The sequence below is a fragment of the Schistocerca americana genome, chromosome 9 (assembly GCF_021461395.2).
Source record: "Schistocerca americana isolate TAMUIC-IGC-003095 chromosome 9, iqSchAmer2.1, whole genome shotgun sequence".
Taxonomy (NCBI): Eukaryota; Metazoa; Arthropoda; class Insecta; order Orthoptera; family Acrididae; genus Schistocerca; species Schistocerca americana.
In genome coordinates, this window is record NC_060127.1 from 26129788 (window position 1) to 26139920 (window position 10133).

The 10133-nt window shown below is 44.4% G+C and overlaps 1 non-coding gene across 1 annotated transcript; it reads left to right on the forward strand.

Moving 5' to 3' along the window:
• The first annotated feature begins 9506 nt into the window (after window positions 1-9506).
• Trnas-cga lies at window positions 9507-9581 on the forward strand. Its single transcript has one exon. It is a non-coding gene; the product is annotated as a tRNA-Ser (tRNA).
• The last annotated feature ends 552 nt before the right edge of the window (window positions 9582-10133 follow it).

Genomic DNA, 10133 nt, shown 5'->3' on the forward strand with positions numbered 1-10133 from the left:
TGTAACAAATAAGCCCTCGGTCACAAATATTAAGTCAAAAATTGACCTGGTTTCGACGCTACTATGAGCGTCGTCTTCAGAATTAGACTAACTGTACTAAAACATTAGGTATATAGTACATTAATAAAATTAAAGTTTGTACTAACTGGAAAAAGAAGCAGTACTTACAAGTCACATATTAAAAAAGATCTAAGCCGGAAAGGCGACGTCATGAACACTTGTCAGACGGCGAGCCGCTAAGGGCTGCTCGTACTGTGAACAAGGGTTGAAACAAGACTGAGGTGCCCACTTTAGAAAGTGTGGGCAAGTAAGCATGGTGTTGCTACGAGCGCCATCTTGAAACATTGTGAATCTGAAACATTAAGTAACTTTCCCTGTTCTGAGCAAAACACTACTTAATTTACTATTTCGGTCGTTAAGTACTCAAATCAAAATAATTGTGTCAAACAGTTGAAATAATCATTACAATTTGTGAATTTGAAACATTATGTAACTTACTCTGCTCTGAACAAAATGTTGTGTAATTAACAATTTTGGTGACTAAGTCATCTTCTGACGTACTCACAAGAACATATTAAAGTGTCTGAAAGCTGATTATAATCGGAAGTTATAAATTTTGTATTTCCTTTAGGGTAGATACCACTGCAAGAAATTTATTAAAAGAAAGTTGAATTTTCTCTCTTCTGCTGTAGTTTTTGTAAAGGTGCCTTAACTAGTTCTTGCCATTTAGGCTACTTTCAATTAGAATCGTGAGCAGAAATTTCGCGCTTTATTAAAATGTCGATCTGTCACACCAACAAGGCAGCATATCGCACCCTTGCTATGAAAGTGAATCAGCTCAAAACTTTTCACTTTTAAATTTTTGATGTTACAGAGTTGAAGAAACGATGCCTGAGCAGTCATCAAAAATTTGTTCCTATAATTTCATAGTTTGATTTTTAGAGGGGTGTTTCGTCACTTTACCCGTTTGGAGTGGCGACGCTCTCATTACAAGAAGAGTGTTTCGTTGTTAGTTGAGTAACGAACGGCCAATGGATCGTTCTTAAGAAGTTCAAAACAATATTATTTTCCGTTGTGTCGTTCTTTTAGACCGAAGTCACAAAAAAGCAGCGTGATATTTCTGTTTGTGTCACTTTAGTCGATCATGGTAAGCGTAGAATAGCTAAATAGTATGGATTGGGCCCATTTTGAAGGATCATTTCAAGAAATTTCCAGTTATGTCAGTTTTAATGAATAAACTGAAAAGTTCCATTTCTATGCTTTGGCCATAAAAAGTTACTAATTTTCTAATTTAACCATTGTTAGCTCGCCAACTAAACACGATATTTTTGACTATAATAAGAATCGTATTATTTGCGATGATATTTTGGGTTGCTTCACTTTAGAAGAAATATTTTCTAACTTTTTCAGTAGTATCGATTTTGAAGAAGTAGATCAGGATATTTTGTGTTGTGTCACTTTTCAAGTATATAATATAAATACTACGTTTCCTTTCCGGTTGTCATATTGGACGCTAATACAGCGGATGGACATCTTGCTAACCTGGAATGTATTCATGGAAAAGAAGCCCTGTAACAAATTCAAGTGGTGAGGCATCAAACGAACAACAAAATAAAATACTTCATGAGCTATATTCCCTTAGAAATGCTTCATCCATAATGAATTTCTATAATGAAATAGCATCAATTGCTACCGCTGCAAGTTCTGAAGGAGATAGAAGTAACATTTATTCTGTTTCATGTACGTCAGAAATTATATACATTAAGCCTTATTCTAATCAATTTCCTCCACCTGAAAACAACGAGAAGTTATTGTAATTCTTATTATAAAGAAGGTCTCAATACTCGTCCAATACTTGAACTGTTGGAAGGATGGAAGACTGGATTTAACATCCCGTCAACAACTAGGTCATCACAGACAGGGCACAAGCTCGGATTAGGGAAGGATGGGGAAGGGAATCGGCCGTGCCCTTTCAAAGAACCATCCCGGCATTTTCCTGGGGCGATTTAGGGAAATTACAGAAAACCTAAATCTGGATGGACAGACCCGGGTTCGAACCGTCGTCCTCCAGAATGCGAGTACAATGTGCTAACTACTGCGCCATCTCTTTCGGTATTTGAACTTTTCATTGAAGCTTTGTAAAAGGTTTTGTTAAATACACTCCTGGAAATTGAAATAAGAACACCGTGAATTCATTGTCCCAGGAAGGGGAAACTTTATTGACACATTCCTGGGGTCAGATACATCACATGATCACACTGACAGAACCACAGGCACATAGACACAGGCAACAGAGCATGCACAATGTCGGCACTAGTACAGTGTATATCCACCTTTCGCAGCAATGCAGGCTGCTATTCTCCCATGGAGACGATCGTAGACATGCTGGATGCAGTCCTGTGGAACGGCTTGCCATGCCATTTCCACCTGGCGCCTCAGTTGGACCAGCGTTCGTGCTGGACGTGCAGACCGCGTGAGACGACGCTTCATCCAGTCCCAAACATGCTCAATGGGGGACAGATCCGGAGATCTTGCTGGCCAGGGTAGTTGACTTACACCTTCTAGAGCACGCTGGGTGGCACGGGATACATGCGGACGTGCATTGTCCTGTTGGAACAGCAAGTTCCCTTGCCGGTCTAGGAATGGTAGAACGATGGGTTCGATGACGGTTTGCATGTACCGTGCACTATTCAGTGTCCCCTCGACGATCACCAGTGGTGTACGGCCAGTGTAGGAGATCGCTCCCCACACCATGATGCCGGGTGTTGGCCCTGTGTGCCTCGGTCGCATGCAGTCCTGATTGTGGCGCTCACCTGCACGGCGCCAAACACGCATACGACCATCATTGGCACCAAGGCAGAAGCGACTCTCATCGCTGAAGACGACACGTCTCCATTCGTCCCTCCATTCACGCCTGTCGCGATACCACTGGAGGCGGGCTGCACGATGTTGGGGCGTGAGCGGAAGACGGCCTAACGGTGTGCGGGACCGTAGCCCAGCTTCATGGAGACGGTTGCGAATGGTCCTCGCCGATACCCCAGGAGCAACAGTGTCCTTAATTTGCTGGTAAGTGGCGGTGCGGTCCCCTACGGCACTGCGTAGGATCCTACGGTCTTGGCGTGCATCCGTGCGTCGCTGCGGTCCGGTCCCAGGTCGACGGGCACGTGCGCCTTCCGCCGACCACTGGCGACAACATCGATGTACTGTGGAGACCTCACGCCCCACGTGTTGAGCAATTCGGCGGTACGTCCACCCGGCCTCCCGCATGCCCATTATACGCCCTCGCTCAAAGTCCGTCAACTGCACATACGGTTCACGTCCACGCTGTCGCGGCATGCTACCAGTGTTAAAGACTGCGATGGAGCTCCGTATGCCATGGCAAACTGGCTGACACTGACGGCGGCGGTGCACAAATGCTGCGCAGCTAGCGCCATTCGACGGCCAACACCGCGGTTCCTGGTGTGTCCGCTGTGCCGTGCGTGTGATCATTGCTTGTACAGCCCTCCCGCAGTGTCCAGAGCAAGTATGGTGGGTCTGACACACCGGTGTCAATGTGTTCTTTTTTCCATTTCCAGGAGTGTATATCAAATTTATAGCGTAATGTGTTTGCAGTAATGGACTCCAAAAACCTGTTAGTCAAAATCTATCCTACGCAACGTGCGACATAATTACAAATAAAACATTATTAATAAGTATAAAGTGGACATCAAAAGTGACAGATGAATATGTTTTAATCTGGAAAAGTGTCAGAACTGTAAACAATCAGCAGCTACACGCACGAAAAAGTATTGGCACAGTTACATTTTGGTGGTTGTAGGTTAAACGAATCATATATTTCAGAACAGAACCCAGACACGTGCCACCTTACGTTACATAGGTTACAAAAATGTCCAAATCATCTGTCCGTAAAGTAACATACAGTGTTATGAAAATAAACATCGCTCTTCTGCATCTAAAAAAGTTTTGGCACACGCGTATGAATCGGACAGTGTGTTCGTTCTCTTCATTGATGTTCACCTTCAAATAGCTAGTGTGCATCCCTTTAGCATCTGTAACAGCACGTAAACGCGTAGGAATGCTTTGTATTAAATTCCGGGTGATATCAGGAGTAATTTTCTACCATTCCTCCAGGAGCACTTTCTCCAGGTAATTTTTACTGGACGGACGCCTTTTTATGACTTGTGTGTCAAGATGAGCCCACAGCTTCTCAATGGGTTTCAAATCAGGGCTATGAGGTGGTGTTAGAACCCTTCTGAGGGCATTGTACAGTAACCACTCCCGGGTTTTCATGGCGGTATGTTTTGGGTCGTTGTCTTGCTGGAAATGAAACATCCCAGAAAAGCCCAATGTCTGTGCACTAGCGTGTAAATTACCTTGCAACACGTCGATGTATCTCATATGATCCATTGTACCGTGGATTACAGCTAGATTTCCAACGCCGGACGCCACCATACAGCCCAAGACCATGGTACCGCCCCCACCGTGTTTGATTGTGGGATGCATGTGTTTGATGCCGAGGTGCGTATTCGGCTTGCGCCAACCTTTCTTTCTTGCATCAAATCCAAACACATTGAACATCGATTCGTCGCTAAACATCACAGTCAACAATCCATCGGCCTGCTGATGTAGTCCTTGGCAAACTACAGGCGTTTCTTCCGGTTAATTTCCGATATGTATGGATTTTCCCTGGGAGAACGTCTATGCATGTCAGGCTCATTCAACAGATTTCGTATAGTTTGAACACTAACCGTCTTGTCTGACGTTGTCTGAACAACCTCAGCAATAGTTGCTGCACCTGTAGTAAGTGCGATGATACGGCGACGCTCTCGGGTTGTAAGCACTTTTGGGCGTCCAGGACGACATTTATTCACTGTTGTTCCAGTCTCTTTATATTTATGAATGATGGCTCGTACCGCGGTGTAGCTAACAGACACCTCTGCTCCGATTTGTCGATAGCTTCTCCCTTGTGAATGGAGCAATACCACTGTCTCACGCAGCGCCACAGAATGTTCCTTCTTCTTCGGCCCCATGCTGACCACTATCGCGCAATACAGCAACATACTAGCGACTGTGCCGTCAACAACACGCAATGTCTATTGCGTCAGCAGACGGCGTTCGGTACCTGAAAACGCAGCAATACACCGAGATGCCACGCTCTGCGCCAATACTTTTTGTGTGCAGAGAAGATACATGTTTGCCCTTAACAATGCATTTCTTTGTTAATGGTAGGCACTGTGGACAGAATTGTAATGCCTGGTATGTGAGGTAGCACGTACATGTGCTGTGTACCGGAAGGTGCGGCGTTTGTAACCAGCAACGATAAATACGCACGTGTGTCAATACTGTTTGGTGCTATTGTATATGTCTGACGAAGACAGTAAAAGTGATTTAACTAAAACAAAGGGCAGTTCTTTGACGTCAGTGTTAGAAATGACTCAAACAACATTTGATCTTGGTGTCTTATCCATTCTCATTAGTGCTGAGAAATTTGTCTCCATAATATTTCATTATTGCCAAAGAGGTTTTGCGTGATCTATGGGAAACCTAACATTTTGCGTTGTGTCACTTACGCAGCGAGAGTGCGATATGTGTGAACCATGACGAACAGAACACGTGAACCTAAAATCACTGCCAATTTAATGCATGTGGCAGATATTCCTACGGCAGAAAGTTACTGGAAAATGACCCAAAAACAAACAAGTAGTGTGCCAAGGATCCAAATAGAACTGAAGTGCGAAAAAATGCTATCTTCCTTCAAAAAATTTTGTTTTTTATGTAATTTTTAAATATCTCCTAAATTCATTTTAGTTGAATCAACTGTGGTTTCTTGGTGAAACATTCTAAATTAACTAAACAAAGCCTGTTTTTAGCCTTGTTTTACAGTTTATTATTAATGTTATTGCACAACCTAGGTTTCGGGTTATAAGCCCATTTTCAAGTACATTACATATACATTATAACCCCAAAACTAGGTTGTGCAATAACATTAATAATAAACTGTGAAAAAAGGCTAAAAAACAGCGTTTGTTTAGTTATCTCCCAAATTATTTCGGGTTTTAAAGTGAAATGGCTCTGAGCACTATGGGACTCAACTGCTGTGGTCATCAGTCCCCTAGAACTTAGAACTACTTAAACCTAACTAACCTAAGGACATCACACACATCCGTTTTAAAGTGAAACTCGTACAACTGTGAAGCACTCTTATTCTGAGAGGCTCCATAAAATTTCGTACGGTTTGGTGCATGGCAGATGAGTTGATTAATTCACTGGTTGGTGTGTAATTCCGACGATCTGCAGAGCGTGCGCGCGTGACTATATGTGTGTCTGCAGACAGCAAGCGAGCATTGATGAGACAGGCGGCACACGCAGAGTGTCCAGCGTGGGAATGCGGTCCGCAGCGCGCCGTAGCAGCCACTGGGGCGGATCTTGACCGCTTCCTGAGCGTGACTGAATAGAGCCACTCCGCCCGGACTGCACGCCTGCAATTTCTGTGTTGTTCCACGCTCTGAAGAGGTGTTCTAGGTGCCGCAGCGAATAATGATGTTTTGCGATGTATCCGTCTCTGAATGCCCACTATGTGCAGTTGCTTTTCCAACGTTTTTTTTTTCTGAAATTGGCTGAGTTAGTGCTGTATATACTGACAGCAGCAATTTCAGTCGGGTTTGAAACCGGTTGTCATTGACGAGGCGTGACACTTGCCTCTAGTCCCTGTCGGTTATGATATTTTTAGAACCAGTCCAAGTACTACACCCTTTGCTGCGGACACGTTGGACAGTCCGCGTTGATACAGCAACACATCGTGGAACTTCGCTAACGGTGCGGCCACGGTCACGTCCAAACATGATGTTTCCGTGGTCTACGTCGACCTAGAGGGCTGCCCAGAAAGTAATGCACCGCATTTTTTTCTCAGTCGAAAAGGATGCTGCGAATGCGAAACGTTACGTACGTATTATTTGAAGTCTCTTGAGTGATAGCGCCGCGTTTCCGTCTCTTCCGACAGATCGCGTAGCTGCAGGGCAGTTTCAATATGGCGTCTGCAGGTGATGTACGGTACAAGCTGTGGCGTCACCGCCAGACACCACACTTGCTAGGTGGTAGCCTTTAAATCGGCCGCGGTCCGCTAGTATACGTCGGATCCGCGTGTCGCCACTGTCAGTGATTGCAGACCGAGCGCCACCACACGGCAGGTCTAGAGAGACGTCCTGGCACTCGACCCAGTTGTACAGCCGACTTTGCTAGGAAAGGTTCACTGACAAATTACGCTCTCATTTGCCGAGACGATAGTTAGCATAGCCTTCAGCTACGTCATTTGCTACGACCTAGCAAGGCGCCATTACCAGTGTATACTGAAATGGAAATTATGTACAGTCAAGAGAGATGTACACCGATTGTGCATTAAAGTTAAGTATTCTACCAGTACCTCCTGTTTTGCTAGTCTTATTTCTCTGACCTGTTCCAGACCTCACGCCAATCTGCGTGAGCTTGAAAGCGTGCATTTCGGCCTCCTCTAGCAACACGGTGTTGGCTCTTCTGCCAACACTTCACAAGCAACGTGCTGTCATTGAATTTTTCACTGCAGAGAAAGCAAGTATGGGCAATATTCACAAACACTTGTGCAAAGTCTATGGAGCACCTGCTGTCAAAGAAGTACAGTTAGTCGCTGGGCACGGAGGGTGAGGTCTTCAGAAGGCGGTTCGGCAGAGCTCCACGATTTGCAGCGGTCGCGGAGAACATCCACGGCTGTCACACCTGACACACCTGGCCTAGCCCCCTCGGACTTCCACTTGTTTGTGACACTAAAGGATGCCATTCGTGGAAGACATTTTGAGGACCACGAGGAGGTGATTCTCACAGTGAAGCAGTGGTTCAAATGGTTCAAATGGCTCTGAGCACTATGGGACTAAACATCTGTGGTCATCAGTCCCCTAGAACTACTTAAACCTACCTAACCTAAGGACACCACACACATCCATGCCCGAGGCAGGATTCGAACCTGCGACCGTAGCAGTCGCGCGGTTCCGGACTGAGCGCCTTAACCGCGAGACCACCGCGGCCGGCTGAAGCACTGTCTCTGCCACCAGGACAAGGACTGTTACCGACAGGACATACACGCCCTGGTTTCGCGCTGGAGGAAGGCCATGGAACGGAATGGAGATTACATGGAAAAATAGGGTGTAGATAACACTGTTCTTTCGTGTGTGAAAGTCTCATTATGTTTGCTAAAGTGGTACGTGGATCCCTTTTCGTACCACGCTTACCCACCATATCTTAGATAGCATAAGAGAGGTAGGGCGATGGAATCATGGTTGGTAGTCACAATTTATAATTAAGACAGTTTATTGACATTACGCCTTTTAAGGAATTTGACAATTACAAATTGTGGACGAGCCACTAGATAAAGCTTTGCAAATACAGTTAGAAACGCAACGTACTCAGTACTCAAATGAACAGCCCCCTAAGAGAAAGTTATACTGTGACAGGCATTTATAGAAACCTTAAGCATAGCAATTATCAATTACTTCACATAGTCACTTCATCAAACTCCTCAAAACCAGTTATTACATTAAGATGGCCACACTTAACAATCTTCACTAAAATACCCTTATAAACTTATTATTTCAATCCGTTAAAGAAGCACTTAAAAGGTCATAACGTTGCCAGGCACTAATACCCCTCACTTTATTTTTCCTTATTAAGAAAACAGAATTATTGGCAAACTTCAGAAATTCAAACTCCCATATAGGATTTCCGTAAAAATACATATAATGAAAACAGTTACCAATAAAGGGTGACTTAATGACACTTCAACACTGGTGCCAAGCTAAGACCCAATTACATAACATGATAGAACCACTTACATAAAAAACTACAGCAGAAAGACTGATCCTTAGAAATGAATGTTCATCTGCTCAGACGTGTTAATTAGAGACTACTAGAAAGAGCTGCGCAAGAAACTCAGCATATGCTATGCAATTTAAAGTTTAGCCAGTTGCCAGTCGCTAATATTAAGGAAACAGGTTCGTATAAGAACAAGTTACATACAATATATATTTATATATCTACCAGCTTAACCCGCCTTGGCGGAAGGAAGATAAATACTAAACTTTGGAAGGAGGTATGTGAACGACTCCCGGTAGTGGGCAGGTTCTTAAACACTGCCAGGTCTAGACCTCGGATGACATTTGACTCCCCGCCAAGGCGCTGGCACAATCAAAGGTTTTTGCGCGAATGAAAAGACATTCCAATAACTGTGAAACATAGAAACACTTGGCAGAACCTTTGACTCCATATATGGGTAAGCGTGTAAAGGAACACGTTACACTACTGACAAATTCGCAACTTTGGCCTTAAGCGTTTTATATATGAACAACTAGATGAATAGAGTGCAGACTTCGAAAACGCCAACATAAAATCATTTCCAGAATGAGATTTTCACTCTGCAGCGGAGTGTGCGCTGATATGAAACTTCCTGGCAGATTAAAACTGTGTGCCCGACCGAGACTCGTGCTTCGGTAGCTCAGTTGGTAGAGCACTTGCCCGCGAAAGGCAAAGGTCCCGAGTTCGAGTCTCGGTCGGGCGCACAGTTTTAATCTGCCAGGAAGTTTCATATCAGCGCACACTCCGCTGCAGAGTGAAAATCTCATTCTGGAAACATCCCCCAGGCTGTGGCTAAGCCATGTCTCCGCAGTATCCTTTCTTTCAGGAGTGCTAGTTCTGCAGGGTTCGCAGGAGAGCTTCTGTAAAGTTTGGAAGGTAGGAGACGAGGTACTGGCAGAAGTAAAGCTGTGAGTACCGGGCGTGAGTCGTGCTTTGGTAGCTCAGTTGGTAGAGCACTTGCCTGCGAAAGGCAAAGGTCCCGAGTTCGAGTCTCGGTCGGGCACACAGTTTTAATCTGCCAGGAAGTTTCATAAAATCATTTGATTACAAGAAACACAGAGCACTAGTAAAACTTCTGAGAAAACTATCAAATAACGGCCACCATTTAACTAGTCCAACTGAACTCTTCCACACCATCTTAAAGATCGACTATGGAAGTCTCATGATAATAATAAAATTTACATGCCTCTTGAGTGCGTCCATCAACAAAACACAATTACGACCACTTACTTCATATCACGTACACAATACGAAGG